At 39.5% G+C, this 16,503-nt stretch overlaps 1 long non-coding RNA gene across 1 annotated transcript; it reads left to right on the top strand.

The window, feature by feature from the left end:
- The first annotated feature begins 7,944 nt into the window (after positions 1-7,944).
- LOC136825940 (uncharacterized) lies at positions 7,945-14,214 on the top strand. The gene is made up of 3 exons (XR_010849486.1): positions 7,945-8,072; positions 12,120-12,630; positions 13,488-14,214. It is a non-coding gene; the product is annotated as an uncharacterized lncRNA (long non-coding RNA).
- The last annotated feature ends 2,289 nt before the right edge of the window (positions 14,215-16,503 follow it).

The following is a 16,503-nucleotide window of genomic DNA, read 5'->3' as shown; positions in this document are numbered from 1 at the left end:
GGCTCACAGTTATCATCTGGCAGGAATGACAATGATGTGTGTGCCCTGGTGGAGTTATCTATGGGTTATAGACAGTATTTCATTTACTTCAGTAGTTTCTGACTTGCATCAGTACTTCAGTTGTTCAGTCATTTATGTGTTATCATCTTTTATCATTTATTCCTTTGGTTTCTGACTGTAACCCACCCCTCTTGTCGTCTCATGTTCCTCACCTTTTGGCAGCTACCTATCTGTACTAGCAGCTCATCCACTGCTCCCTAGTGCGTTCTGCGGTGATGTCGTGTGAGAACCCTCTACCTTCTTCCATCTAGTTGTTTCCCTTTCAGCGTCTGGTGCTTACTACTGGCATCCTATGACATCATTGCTGGTGTTCCTGAGAATATCTCTGTTTCTGGCATTTACCACCTCACTACTGTCTCAGCCTGCCAATGTACCATTTTGTATCATCTTAGTTCTTTTAGACTTGACAGATTTCAATCCTGATTTGGATGACTCTTTCCGTTGATTGGCACTCGTTTGAATGCTTCTACCTTGGCTCCTGCTAAAACTAGTTGGAAGTTAAAGCTGCCTACTGTATTCTGTTATGGAGCATTTTGAGGCATTCTCAGAAGTGTATCACTTGAAGCTGGTTCTTAGAGTGCCACTGCTTCGATTTCCAGTTTTACGAAGTTGCTTAGAGTTCCACGTTATGACAGATACAATATCAGATTTTCAACCTTCATTAACTATGCAAGTTTTTTCAGGTTTCTTGTCCCTTGGAAATGAAGAGCTATTTTAATTGGTAAAGTACTTTGGCCTAATAGTGAGTCGATGCGACAGGAGTGCTCGTTAACGGAGGTCTCTCTTTGAAGGGAATAGATTATCCCTCCTTCAGAACTCTCACTACCCACTACTCCTCTCCTTTCACACTCCACTTCTCCCAAAAGAGATGGAGTCGGGCACCCACTGGAGCACAGAGGACTGATTCTTAACTTAGAAGTGGTGGGCTTCGAAGAGGAATTCTTGATGGCTCGCGAGGTGACGCGTACTATTGCTCGCTGTCTTGATTGTGACCTCTGTTTGTTGCCTCGAAAGGGCTGCAGCTGAAGAGGTAAGCTTGTCTTGGTGCTGAAAGTTGCCCACTCTCTGGAACGTCTTGTAGACTGAGTTAGCAGGTCCTGCGTTGACTTCTTGTGCAGGTGCGATGCAATTTCATTAACAATATTTTGCGCAAACAGGTGACGTTTATCGAGAGGAGAGAAGAGAGGGCTGACTTGTGCAACGTGGTCTTGCCCTTAGAGGTAGAGGAAACCCAGAGTTCCCTCTTCTTGAGAATGCCCATGGCATAGAGGGAGGCCAACTCCTGGGAACCATCCCTAACCGCCTTTTCGGCACAGGAGAGTATGCTGAGCCAGTCCGCAGTACGGTCATCTGGTAGTGAAGAAGAATCCTGAATGTTCTGGCTAAAGCTCCCACAGACCAATCTAGGAAGCTCAGGACTTCAAATACCTTAAAAAGGTTCTTGAGCAAATGATCCATCTCCAGGGAGGAAACATCACCTTAGCAGAGGAGAAGGTGGACCTACGCACCAAATCAGTGAACCCGGAGAAGTCCCCTAGGGAGGAGGCAGCCACTGCCAAGGAAGGAGCTTCTCCCTTGGTGTAAGACTGGTACCTTCTACATGAAAACTGAGAAGGCTGAATACTAAAAGAGGCCTTGCCCTGCTGTCTCCTGTCAGAAAGCCAACTCTCCTCTTCACTTAATGCCTTCTTCAGAGATGACGAAAGAGCCATTTTTGGGAGTATGGCTGAATCAGCTGGCTGGTTAGACATCATGAAGGCTGAAGCCAGTGAAGCAGGAGCCGCTGGGGTGAAGAAAACTGTAAAGTTCATTCATAAATACCTAAGTAAGGATTCACAGGGTGAAGGGGCCGAGTTGAGGTCTAGATTCTCCTCATCCGAAGAAGCCGGAGACAAGGAAGGTTTGGTAGGGCCTTTGAGTGATGCAAAAGATTTCTGAGGAAAAACCAAAATACCGTCTAATTGTCGCTGGATAGGCACTAAGAAAGGGTGCAGCTCTGCCAAGGTAGGGAGGTTCACATCGGGAGATGGACTAGTAGGAGTCATGCGAGTTGGAGCTGGCGCCAGGCACTTGGAATAAGATGCCAGACTAACAGGAGCTGGTGCCGGATGGCGAGATGAAATCAGGTGCTTGACTAAAGATGGGCGCCAAAGAGCACTCAGATACTTCCTGGCTCTCGGGAACTGCTGGGCACTCCGAAGAGGTCTGTGGGCACTAGCGAGAGGAAGGGCACTTGGTAGACGAACCAGAGCGCTTAACAGACGAGGACGAGGTCCTGGGAGCCAAATACTGGTGCTCAGACAGAGAAAAATGCTCGGGACTATACCAAGTGCTAAAAGACGGTTGAGTGTTACGGGAAGGTTCCCTGAACCTTTTGCTGGGTAGCGGGGGAGATTGGTTCCTGTACGCCACATGCCTCTTCGGGGGGCGGGACTCATCCAAGAAGCGCCACAGGTGCCCTCCCTTACTAGGGCTGCAATCTCCAGAACTCGATGAGAGACGATGCACGTCTGAGACGCCTTTCCGGCGGCTGTCTTTTGTCGCAACATGGGACGCAACTGACAGGGCGACTACCCGTGGGCAGACCCCACCGATCTCCCTTGGGCCTCTGGTATGCGTCCCCTCAGGTCTAGGGGAGTATGGCTGTGACCTTTGTCTAGGAGAGTCAGTGGGACGGGAAGCCGCCGCCTCCACTACCACTTCACTGACACTTTTAGCACTCATCTTTAAGGGTGTGCACTGATGTCCCTAATTGGACCACTGTATTGGCAGTGAGATCAAACTTGGTCTCGAGGCTGGCGAAGTGATCAGGTTCGGAAACGGGAAGGCCAGAGAAGGAGTAGGTGGTATCAGAGGAGGGCTGGAAACAGGTGAGACGAGGTTAGCGGCAGGAGTGATAACAGGTACTTCTACATTACTAGACTTTGGAGTCATACTCTGGCTAGCAAATGATTTAACCTTGGCTCTAGAAGCCGCTTTGCTCGTATGGTCTGTTTCTAACTTACTCGAGTGAGAAGATAAAGTCTTCCATTTCTTCTTGTTCCAGTCCCTACGCTCTTCACAGGTCTGGTCAATAGATCATACTTGTCCTCTTGGGTGTGCTTTCGTCAACTGAGTATTGCAGCCTTTGCCGCAATACTGAAAACTAGAAGTGCTAGTGTCAGACATTGTCAACTGACACAAGAAAAAGTCAAAGTTGGTAAACTCACTACGAGACTAATTGGATCCAATTAAAGGTTTCAGTGAAAACCTAGCTAAGTACATAAGCCGAAGGCTACCGCAGGCAAAATACTTCACCGTAAGGGAAGATCTCAACCAAATTCCAAAAAGCAAGCTGCATTCTTAAAAATGTGCGTTCTTAAGCCCTCAGAAACAAATTGAAGCTCTTGGCTGAGTTGTCGCTGCCGCCAACTTCAAAATTTAAGATGCCGAGTGAGTAGAGACTCTTAGCTAAGTAATTACGGGGTAAGTTACTGATATAAAAGTGTCTCTTAAAATAATACATGAAGCAAAAAAATTTGGACCAGATGAAATTCTGACATGTGATGCATGAGATGAAATAGTGGAGGAAACTCGTCAAATGTCTTCGCAAATAAAGGAATTTGTGATGCAAAAATGTTAAGGATTATCGTTACAATAGGAACACTCCAACACCTAGGGTAGCTATCAGGATATTGCAGCAACAGAGGCCAGAGGATACAGGATATAGGAAGAGGAAAAACACTGCGACAACGTGAAAGGAAATGCTGACTGCTTTGTAAAGAATGGAAGGTACAGAGCTGAGAAAAGCACATGCAGAAGAGAGTTCCAAAGCAGGTCATTCATATGGTCAAGAAGTGAATACATCTGGATCATCACACACATGGGTAGAAATTGCCCACACAAAAACAATGGTTTCTATAACTACTGGGAACGCAAACATCAACATCAACATATGGAAAACATTCTGTACAAGATAGCAATTCTTACAAAGACCGACAGTTTGGTTATAATGGACAGAGTAACCACCTCAGTGTTATGAATTCTTGATTTAAAGGGCTGGACCAAAGAAGGGATTTGCTCTTATACAATAAGGTATTAATCCAAAGAAAATGTTGATTCAGACAATTTAACCTTGGAGGAGAAAAAATAAATACAAATATTGTGTGCATGTTGTAGCCATAATTAAATCTGCAATAAAGACTGCTTTTTCAGCTATCTTCACGTGTGGTTCATGCATGGCGTGAACATGTTTACTTAGGCAATGCCCCAATCGTTTTCCGTTTGCAATAGAGGTGGTTGATGTTTAAAAGAAAAAATTCAATTTAAAAATAAGTTTTACACTACTGCAAGTTTTACTTAACTAATTGCATTCCCTGGGTTCTCTAAAGATGGCTATATTTTGGCCCCTCAGATGCTCACCCATACTTCGGAGTGACAACATATTGTACATCTGTCACAATTGCAAGAGGCCTGAACAAAGAACACACAAAAAACTCATTGAAGATGAACATGAAGAAATAAAAGAAAACACATATTAACAAAGTTGATTCAGGATTCGGCTCAGAAAACTAGTGACGTAATGATCAACATAGATGAAATCCGAAACAAAATTGACAATGTTGTTAAAAATGTGAAGACCATGACAAACTTGGACAAAACTTATGCTGAATCACCAAAGAAAAAATGCTTCTGGTCGAATCTACAAACTTTCCAGACAGGAAAACTTAGAAAAGTCAAAAAGGAGATTCAGGAAATCATCAGCATATCAGTAAATGAGAAGGGTAAACTTAAACCAAAAATAAAAGTAGTCTATGTCCCGAAAGATGAAGATGACATTGTCAATAACATTGTAAAGAAAAATCCATTGATGGGTAGCCTCATTTCTGAAAATGACGACCTGAAAATTGTAAAGGAAATGATAGCCAAAGATGACAAATATAAACACTATAACATCAAATGCAAACCACAAATACGGAAGGTTATCTATGTTAGAGGTGACAAATTGTGTACACTGTATAGCCGTTGCAAAGTATACGACTATTACATGCCCAATCAATGCTATAAATGTCAGGAATTTGGTCACAGCGCAACAAACTGAAGAAATGACCAAGCTTGGCCTAGACGTGGTGAAAATCACAAATCAAGTGAATGTGCTGGTAACATCTCCGAGTGTAGAAATTGTGTAAAGAAAGGCCATAGTGATACTAAACATAAAACATATAATGGCTTCTTATATTTTATAAGTGTCTTTCAGCGTTTTCTCGTAGCTCCTGCAGAATAGGAGAGTCTTTCGTTCCTTTTTAAATTTCCATTCTTCTTGTGTGCGCCTCACTTCAGGCGGTGTTTTGTTGTATAGCCTTGGTGCGCAGCATTCAAATGCTTTCTCGCCTGACTTACAATTTGTTCTAGGTTCAAATAGCCTATATGCCTCACTTGCATGCCTGACTACAATATTCATTTCGGGTCTAAAGAAGCTTAAGCAGTTTCTCAGATATGTTGGTTCATCATGTTTTAGTGCTTTAAAAACTGTGAGTAGTATTTTATGCTGTATTCTAGCTTTTACTCATAGCAAATGTATCTCAATTAGTGCTGGGGTTATTCTGTCACGGGAACGTAGTCCTTTTATTAACCTAGCGGCTCTAGTTTGTACTCCTCGCAATTTTCTTAGTAGGTAGTTAGGGAGACCGTAGTATGTAACGTTGCAGTAGTCAAGCCGCGAAAGTACCCGGTTGCAAATTGCTGTTTTCACAGTATCTTCGCTTAGATATTTTCTAATGAATGCAATGTTTCTAGTATGATAGTTACAGGTTTTTGTAATATGCAATATGTGGTTCTTCATCGACAGTTTATTAATCAATAAATACTCCTAAGTTCCTCACTGTTGCTACAATATTTATTGTTGACGAACCAATAGTTATTCGTTTTGAAGTGTTCACATTTTCGTAGATCCAAATAGCATACATTAAGTTTCAATTTCTTCGCCGACATCCATTTTTTAATATCTTTCATTATTGCATCAATTTGGCTAATGGTGTCTTCTACCGTTTCGACAGAAAAATAGAACTGGGTATCATCAGCATACAGTTTATACTTAACCTTGTGCTTATTTAGAATTCTAGATAATTCGATTGTGTAAATGCCAAATAGCAGTGGACCCAGAACGCTGCCTTGGGGCACTAATTTTTTAAGGTTTTTATTTTCTGATTTCACATTTGATATAACCACTGTAACCTTCCTATTTTCTAAGTAACTTTTGTACCATTTGTGTACCTCATCTTCGATGCCTACTGCTCTCAGGTCTTCAAGCAGTAGATTGTGGTCACCTGTGTCAGATGCTGCACTTAGGTCAAGCATAACCAGGATGCCACATTTTCCATTTGCTATAATTTCTACCATATCATTTATAATTGCACACAGTGCAGTCTCTGGTGAGTGGTTTTTCTGTATGCTGACTGATCATCAGGTATGATATTGAGTTGTTTCAAGCGTTTCCATGTTTGTTTGTGAACTTCCGTTTCTGTAAGTTTTGATAAGTATGACCAGTTTTCACTGCTTCAACAAAATACCACCTGAAGAAAGCAAATAAAAAAAAAGAACTAAAGACTCTCCTGTCCTGCAGGAGCTACGACACTGACGAGAAAACACTGAAAGACAATTATAAAATATATGAGGAGCACCTTATACTGAAAACGTACAAGGGCCCGCCAGAGAGGGAATCATCCCTGTGGAGGGCTCTACATAAAACCTGAGTGAAAAGCACAAAGGACACTTCGTATATAGCGTCGACTTTTGCACCAATTTCTCGGCTTTATTGCATTTGTACGGCTCCTTATCTTTTATCAGAAAGGAAGAGCTGGAAGGTTTCCAATTGGTCTTTCATCGGCTCTTTGCAACTTATTCTTGAACATGGGAATAATCGGGTTCGCTGTTCTAGACATGAACACTTCGCTACCAAACATTTGATCTCCCGGGGGCTAGTATTAAACAAGGCGAAATACATTTGATCCGCCAGGGGCTAGTAGGCTACTAAACACGGCGAAACAGTGTAGATCAGGGGTTCCCAAACTGGGGTACATGTACACACAGGGGTACATTTGCACGTTTCAGGGGGTACGTTTGGTCTGAAGAAGATATTTACTACTGTACAATACATGGTGTTGTAATCTGCACTCAGATTGCACTTTTCTCAATTTCCTCGTGTTGATTAGCACAACTTTCATGTAATCTACACATGCAGACACCATAAATTTAAAATATCAAAATATTAAAATGTTCTTTTTTAATATTAAGCTTAATTTTTAGTGTTAGGGGTACATGGGAACCTATAAAAAAGCCCAAGGGGTACCGAGGAAAATAAAGTTTGGGAACCTCTGGTGTAGATGAATCACTGTTTAGCCATGTTTGGTACCAACCCTCATGTGGAAATGGAGTTCGGACCGGAAAGGGTTGGCCATTCTCTAAACGGGGATCACTGGGTTCGCTGTTGGGTTCCCTAGTCTTGACACGATCCGGATTTTGTCATTGGGCTCTCTCTCTCTCTCTCTCTCCCCCTCTCTCTCTCTCTCTCTCTCTCTCTCTCTCTCTCTCTCTCTCTCTCTCTCTCTCTCTCTCTCTCTCCTAGCTAGAACTTCCGAGAATTTCAAAGGAAGCTTTCCGGTTGTCAAGAATCGAAGCAATGTTTGGGACAATATATCGTCTTGTACGTCTCTCTGTTCCATTTCATTGTCCGTATATTATAAAAAAAAAAAAAAAACCGATTTTCATTAGCGTAAGTCCACATGCCAACAAAGTTCACCTCTGTAGTTTCCTAACGACTTGACAGGTAACCGGAAGTGCTTGGTTCTGGCCCAGCCGGGCAGGTGTCAGCACTGTCAGGTGAGTGTCAGACTCAGACTATCAGTGAGTCAGTCTCCTGCAGTACTCCAGAGGAGGTGGACGTTTGGGTGTCAGTGTAGTAAATCCTTTGAGGATTTCGAAAAATCCCACTCATTTAGTGTTAATGACATCGCAAGTGTTTCTGGGTAGCAGAGGTATTTGGTTTGTGTATTATATTTCCTTAAGTACTGGTAGAGTTGGTGTCAAGCGTTCAACTAGTGAAATTTAAGTGTCACGTAAACAAACAACTGGGTATCTACGGCACTGTGATGTGATAATGGCTGTGAGTGGTCGTGACAATAATAGTTTTCTTGGGCACAGAATAGGGAAGTGAAAATGGTGACTTCTGTATTATTGTACGAAGACAGTGACCAAGGAAAAAAGGCTCTAATCTATGACTAAGGATAGTTTGAAAGGAATTCTATACAGTATATATATATATATATATATATATATATATATATATATATATATATATATATATATATATATATATATATATATATATATATATATACATATATATAGGAAAGTGAAAGGAATTTTCTTAGTCAGATTACGAGCAAGTCAGGAATAGCTGCTGCATAACTTTGGAAATTGAGTGTTACAGTTTTGCGATTGGCTCTAAAATTGAAGCCTATTCCGTGACTTTGGCTCACTTTTAATATTGAGTGAGAATTTGATTGCAGTTTCTAAAGGGAATACTCCAGGACTTCAACATAAATAGAATTTTGAATCCAGCTAGGCATTTAGGCTCCAGCAGTTGAAGGTAAATTTAATAATTTGCTTAAACAAGTTGGGTAAATGGAAGGTCGGTTGAATAATTCTGGTAAATGGAAGGTCAGTTGAATAATTTGGGTAAATGGAAGGTCAGTTGAATAATTTGGGTACATGGTAGGTCAGTTGAATAATATGGGTAAATCGAAGGTCAGTTGAATAATTTGGGTAAATCAAAGGTCAGTTGAATAATGTCGGTAAATCGACGGTCAGTTGAATGATTTGGGTAAATGGAAGGTCAGTTGAATGATTTGGGTAAATGGAAGGTCAGTTGAATGATTTGGGTAAATGGAAGGTCAGTTGAATGATTTGGGTAAATGGAAGGTCAGTTGAATAATTTGGGTAGATCAAAGGTCAGTTGAATAATGTGGGTAAATCGAGAATCAGTTGAATAATTTGGGTAAATCGAAGGTCAGTTGAATAATATGGGTAAATCGAAGGTCAATTGAATAATTTGGGTAAATCGAAGATCAGTTGAATAATATGGGTAAATGGAAGGTCAGTTGAACAATCTGGGTAAATGGAAGGTCCGTTGAATAATCTGGGTGAATCGGAGGTCAATTGATCAATTTGTGATGGTGTGATGACATCCACTGAATCTCGCGTCTTCGGCAATCCAGAATGACAAACCGTGACTGTTAGTACCATCTGAGCTTTTATATAGAGTTTTTGGTGATTATTATTGCAGTTAAAAATTGATCAGTGTTGTGGAATTTTGCTATGGATGGTTATCAAGGAATGCCCATTGCTTATGTTAATATATATATATATATATATATATATATATATATATATATATATATATATATATATATATACATATACATACATACATATATATATATATATATATATATATATATATATATATATATATATATTGTATACACACACACTATATATATATATATATATATATATATATATATATATATATATATATATATATATATATATATATATATATATATACATATATATATATATATATATATATATATATATATATATATATATATATATATATATATATATATAACACATACATATGTGTACTTTAAACATTAATTTACAATACACATACATTATATATATATGTATATATAATATATGTATTTATGTATGTATGTATATTTAATGTATCCTCATAGTACAGTTTTATGTGTATACCTAAGGGGGGGGGACGTTGTTTATTAAAGAATATATATATAACTTTTTATAACTTTAAAACCTGTTTCCATTAATCTTCGACACTGGAAAATATAGGCTATTATATAATAGTCTCCCTCTCTCTCTCTTTTACAAGAATTACTGCAATTTTGCAGACTAGATTTGCTGTACTTATCGGTGGGTTGAAATTCTTGTTTTTGGCTGAAGTAGGATGTCTTGAACAGAGACACGAATCACCATTAATTAACTGTGAAGGATTTCCCTGAACCAGTTTAGTTGATCGTTCTGCATTCCGTAAGAGAATCCAGCTGGAATGTTCACCTATGAAGACTGTTTATAAGGCCTTTTTAAGTCTGGCATTCGGTGGACTTTTTACCGCAGTTCCAAGGACATGGGACGACAGATTCAGAGCTAGTTTATGCATAGTTACCCGTATTACTTAAGGTTCTCTGCAGCGTCCCTTCGGCCCCTAGCTGCAACCCCTTTCATTCCTTCTACTGTACCTCTGTTCATATTTTTGTTCTTCCGTCTTACTCTTCACCCTCTCCTAACAATTGATTCTTAGTGCAACAGCGAGGTTCTCCTCTTGTTACACCTTTCAAACCTTTTTAACCGTCAGTTTTCGTCCCGGCGCTTGGCCTTTGGCCCAAACTCGATATTCTATTCAATTCTTTAAGCACAATTGGTCAGACATCCACTCCTTTTTAGGCTCGATTACGGAAGTGGAAGCTCGGAAGACGTGTCCAATCATACAAAACGCTGGAAACTTTATGGTAGCTTCCTAATAGTGAAAATAATCGGCCTATCTGTTCGAAAGTTTACGGGTCAGAGGAATAATAGGGTAATTTTTGACAAAACCACATTGGAAGTTTTCCAGCATTATTTGATGAATGCGTTGAGGTCATTCCTTTCTTCTCATGACGTCTCAGAATAAGTTCTCATGATGTTATCAGTTAATGAGGTATCTCGGATAATTCGTAAATGCAGCCTAGCTAATGAATACGTTGTTGTGACTTCAGTTCCTTATAGAATGCTGATTTCAGCTGATCTGATCTGAGGAGCTGTGCTTCTGATTTATTTATAGTGACAGTCAGTAACTGTTAGCGTTTGGTGCGTGTTGTGTGAGCATTTCCTGTAGGCTTCCCTTCTTACCCGCCATCAATCATATATATTTCTGGCAGCGCCAGAAGAAAAGGTGAAGCATCAGGTGGAAAATGAGAATAAACCCGAAGGAAGGAGGCATGAATGACACCGGGTAAAGGACCTACACTTTTATTTGTCACAAACTCGTGCACGTAGCTGTTTGAAGAATCATAAGGTGTACTCCATAATGATGGTCTAATCTGCACCCTCTCAACACTCAGAAAACGAGGTCGACCCAAAGCTTCAGGAAACGTAGCTGGCAATTAGAATACTCGAGCCTATGCCATGGGCTATGGTAAAACATCTGGCATAGTAATTCATTTTCCGCTTGAAGGAACACCATTGTTATTATTTTGACTAAGATGAAAATGTAAGTTCACTTCAGGAAGTTAATGACTGCCATAAATAGAGGACATTCAGATGTGTTACAGTGCAGGTGTACAGTTCCACTCACTTATATTTTTAATTCAATTATAGCTCTGAGCACTGCTAGTGACAAAGGTATTACTCAGTTTTGTTACAGGAGTAAGCTGAGTTACTAATGCAGGTATAATTTTAGTCCAAGCAAAGCAATTGACGAATATGCTTGCAAAAATGCAATATATGGACATTTGCATGCAATTCGCCCGCGTTTTTTCGGAGAACTAGAAAGGTCTATGTTACTCTATGTACAATTCGCAAGAATTTATTGGTTTTAAGCATCTAGTAGCAAGGTTCTGAGTGGCACTACGGTATAGTAGCATTATTAAGAACTATAACTGACTGACCTTTTCGATAAGTGTGACATCAGCTGAAGCGCTTGGCAACGCTGCCTTCAAAAAGTCAGGTCTGCTTAGTATACAGCACATTACGAGCGCAAAGCAAAGTGATACAGAAGTAAGTGAAAAAGCATGACTAATTATGGAATAAGTGTCTTTCAATAACAGCTGAGGTTTACCAACAGCTGTGTGTGAAGGGGTTAGGTTGTAAGATGTAATAACAGATCATAAGGTTAAAGGTTTAGTGGGAAATGGTGTCATGATCAACTCATTAGGGGGAGGTTCAGGCTCTAATTCATCATTTCATATTCAGATAAGTTTTGTCTTCTACAAAGGGTTTTTTTCATATTTCAGGTTCGTTGCTGTTCTCATGGTGCTCAAGGCAGACGGAACACGATTTACTACATGAAATATTAAAGAACACAAGTGCTCCAAGCTGGAAAAATTCAAGGGGTGAAGACAGTAAGTAAAATGTCTCCAGCTGAAAGGAAAACAAAAGACTAGGACAGCGAATATCCTAATTATGGTAAAGGAAACGACGGACATATGAAAGTAAATTATTGAAAGCAAGGAGAGGTGGCAAAATGTCATTGTGATCACAGGTAAATGAACGTAGAAATCAGGTTTGCCAAGACCAGCTGCTGCCAAGACTTGCTGCAGTAATTCAGGAGATGTGAAAACATGAAGATACCAAGGAGTATAATGAAACATGAAAAGTAGTTTTTCAAGAAAGCAATGCACGATAACTGTCGAGAGGACCTGCCTGATGAACCAGATGAGTGCCAGTTGGAGGGACTGCCTTAACTCAACAGGAAGGGAGAAACATTACTGCTGGGTTATGCCATCAAATCATGGCTTATCATGGGTGAGTACTGAAGTATTTAGGAGTATGGAGTACTGTTTCAGCTTTTCTGAGACTGTTTAGATAGAGGGTGACACTTGAAATTCCTACTTGTTCTACGAATGTGAACACAAAAGTACAGGGTCTGGAAACTAGAGTAAACCCTGAGTGGTAGCACCAAAAGAACACAATATTCATGTTCACAGAATTTCTGAAAGAGCTGAAAGTAAAGTAGACTTTGAAGGTGATGAAGAGATTGCAGTAGCCTACATCTATGAGATATTTATACCCTACGATTTTAATATTGGGTGTGTACTGTTCAAATATGACAGAACTACAGGAAAGCACTTACTGAGGTGAAGAAGTTTCGTTCATGAGGTGTTAGGTACACTCACATTTTGTCAAAAGGTATCCCAAATTCGCCCTCCAAAAGGTCTTGTCGAATTCCTGAGCATAACAATATCATGCTAGCTTTCGGAAATAGCGAACGCTTGAAGATGCATTTATTTCTTTTGAATCGAGACAACCCATGAAAGAGGAGAATTTTGTTCTTGAATCAGATGCAGAAAATACTGAGATTAAATCTCTCATTGTAGGAACTGCAGCTGGAGAAAAAGTATATAGAGAAGGATGTTTTTAAAGTAAATAAATAACACCTTGCAGCTATCCTGTAAAACTTAAAGAAGCCATCTAGTTGAGCTATACACTTTAAAAAATGTGTCAGATCTATGAAAATTGATAGTAAAGCTCCCTAAAGGAGTTTACAAACCAATAATGGTATCATTTGAAAGTTCACGAACTTATCTTGTACCGTGATGAGTATTGGGAGGGCTTTATCACAGAACTTTAGATCAGTCCATGATTAAATGTTTTCCTTTTAGGCCGAGGACTCAAAGAAAACATGCCTTAATGGAGGCCTGAAGGAACGTTGCATACTCTGATAAACTGAACCCATTTTGTCACCTGGATCTTGGCCGTTTAAAGGTAAGACGTTGATCAAATTGGAAATGTTCTCCTGACAACCTTTTACTGATTGTTTGAATTTGAATTTTTTGCAGTATGCAGAACCATTTATTTTCACGAACAGCAATTAAAGTTGCAAGCCTTGTGTTGCACAATAGTGAGTTAAGTGGCTTTTAGACGTATTTAGAATCTGATAATGTGCTGTAGTACTAGTAAAGTGTACTTGTAAAACATCTTTGGAAAAAATTCGTCAAAACAAGGACAGCATCGAGAACTAAATGGCTTTAGAAAGAAAATAATGACATGTGTGAAATAAGCCGTAGAAAATGGTGTTACTAAACTAAGCGTATATTTAAAGTAAATTTTGTAGCTGAAGAATCCTGAAAAGTCTGGTGAGCTCTGAGAATCTTTAATTCTGTACAATGTTGCCGCATTTCCACACCACTGATTTCCACGCTTGCCTAAATTTTAAATTCATTCAACCGTCGGTCAAATTTAACGTATAAAAAACGATATATGCTTTCTTTCACAGTCAAAAGATCATTTCTCATGAACTTCCCTTATCAAGTTAATCACAGTCACTTTTTACATTTATTAAAACAATTCTAAATATATTTAAATAGCCTTAATTGCACGGAAACCTAAAGCTGTCACTTTGTTGTCGTCAGCATTCGACGTGTCAATCAATCTGCTGCTTCAGTGACTCGGCTTAAACAACCGTTCTTTGATGGTTCTTTATTCATCATTATTATATAAAACACACATACACACACACACACATTTATATATATATATATATATATAATATATATAATATATAATATATATATATATATATATATATGCAAATGAAATAGAGAATATAGGTCAATGAATCATCATATAATATAAGGACTCTATCTCCTATGGTCAATGGACAGATGCTGGAAGACTCGGTGTTTCTGTGCCTCTCGCTAAGAGACGACAGACAGTCATGTGGCCATAATTGATCGAATTTTCTTATCGTCTCTCACATTCCTGTATAGTTCTCCCTTAATAGGTCGATGTTTTCATTGAGGGGACGACGACCAACTTGTTCAAAGGAGGAGCCATTGCAATGGTTCTGTCAGAGGTGAAAAATGATACGGATCATGGCTTTGACTAATAATCTTCTATGCAATTTAATACAAGAAGAAAGCATGTTTAAAAAAGAACTAAAGACTCTCCTATCCTGCAGGAGCTACGATACTGACGAGAAAACACTGAAAGATAATTATAAAATATAAGCACCTTATTTTGAAAACGTACAAGGGCCCGCCAGAGAGGGAATTATCCCTGTGGAGGACCGTACATAAAACCAAACAAAGTGAAACAAAGTGAAACCTAGAACCATTCCTATGAATGAACTTGGCTAAAACTTATTTCAGTATCCATTTAAAACTTCCTGGACTTTATGAAGGAAAACTTGGTACGTTGCACGAGGAGATCTTCAAATTTTGAAGGGTTCCTCTTGCACTCGAGTCTCTGAATATTACAAATGCTGTTCATTTTATCTGCTGACCATTTTGCAAACATTCTTTCTGATGTGCAAACGGAAGCATCTGTAGTTAAGGACAAGTCCCTTTTCTTTTAGACAAAAACAGCAAACCCTACACCAGAAATTTCATTGACTTTAAAGCCAGTAACTCTTAGTGGAAGTGATGATAAACTATAATGATTCATGAAGACCTCTCTGGATAAACAACCTTTCAGTTGTCGAGTCCACTGCTTCTTGCAACAATCAGATTGGCAGGTTATTTATGACACAGTTCAACCAGACCTCCAGATTAGTCGCCAAATCAAACTTGTTGCCTCCCTCTGCTTGGAAACGATTGCACAAGGGACCAGGGTCATATGTTTGTGTATTTTCATTAAACTATTAAACAATATAGCCAGGAAAAAATGCATAAGATCCATTTTACAAATAAAAAAATTAGCTCCCCCTAGATCTATGTCGCCTTAAACTTGGCGCGAAAATTCGATTCTGTTCTCTGGTGATAATGCTTTCATATCAACATAGTCCTGGTGTTGAGAGAGAGAGAGAGAGAGAAAGAGATTTGCAAGATTTCATTGACTTACTGACGCTGCTAAGTGCACTTCAGAAAGACGAGCATCCTGCAAGGTTTTCATCTCTCTCACTGCATCATCTGTGATGACTATTTGGCAGAAAATGACCGCCTTCCTACCACCTTCTTCCAAAGACATACAGATGCACATACACACACACACACGCACACACTTAGCTCAGTTGCTTCAGCACTAACAAAGACCAATTTCAAGTGTGCATTCCACCACACAGCTTCGGTACAAGATGGAATGAAGACTGGTCGCTTGTTTGAAAGTCACCAAGGGCAGAACCATCACCTTCTTCGACTCCATTTTGCTTTCGCTCGCTGAATTTGAAAGGGTGCATTGAACACACTCAGCATGAAAAAGATAGACTCAGTGCGAACTCCTATGACTTGAGAGGAAACCTCGGCCTGTGGCACTTACCCCTAATGGCATATAGAATTTAATTTTGTCATTTACTTTACATAATCAGTGTGTCACAAGCAACACCTGACAAACAGCAGTTGTAGTGATGTGCGCATTTGACACACCGTAGACTGAAAGGGGCATTCATGAGAAACTCGGAAGAAATGAGACTGAAAATGGGACGCATTTGGCCATAACTGAAATTTTCAGTTGTGGGCTGCTTCTTCGTCTTCTACTTCTTCTTCTTCTCGTATTTTCCGAAAGACTTTTCACAAGAACCAACAGCGTGGCGAAAAAATTGATTGTATGGACAAAGCGGACTGTAGGCTATGCTTATTGTTGTTACTTGGTCAAAAACCTCTAAAAGCCTTACTTACGTAACAAAACCTTTGCGGTTTCTAAATTAAGGGGAGACATCTCTCAACCCAATTCATTACTAAC

This window comes from Macrobrachium rosenbergii, chromosome 40, assembly GCF_040412425.1.
Source record: "Macrobrachium rosenbergii isolate ZJJX-2024 chromosome 40, ASM4041242v1, whole genome shotgun sequence".
NCBI classification, from domain to species: domain Eukaryota; kingdom Metazoa; phylum Arthropoda; class Malacostraca; order Decapoda; family Palaemonidae; genus Macrobrachium; species Macrobrachium rosenbergii.
This window is presented reverse-complemented; position numbering and strand designations above follow the sequence as displayed.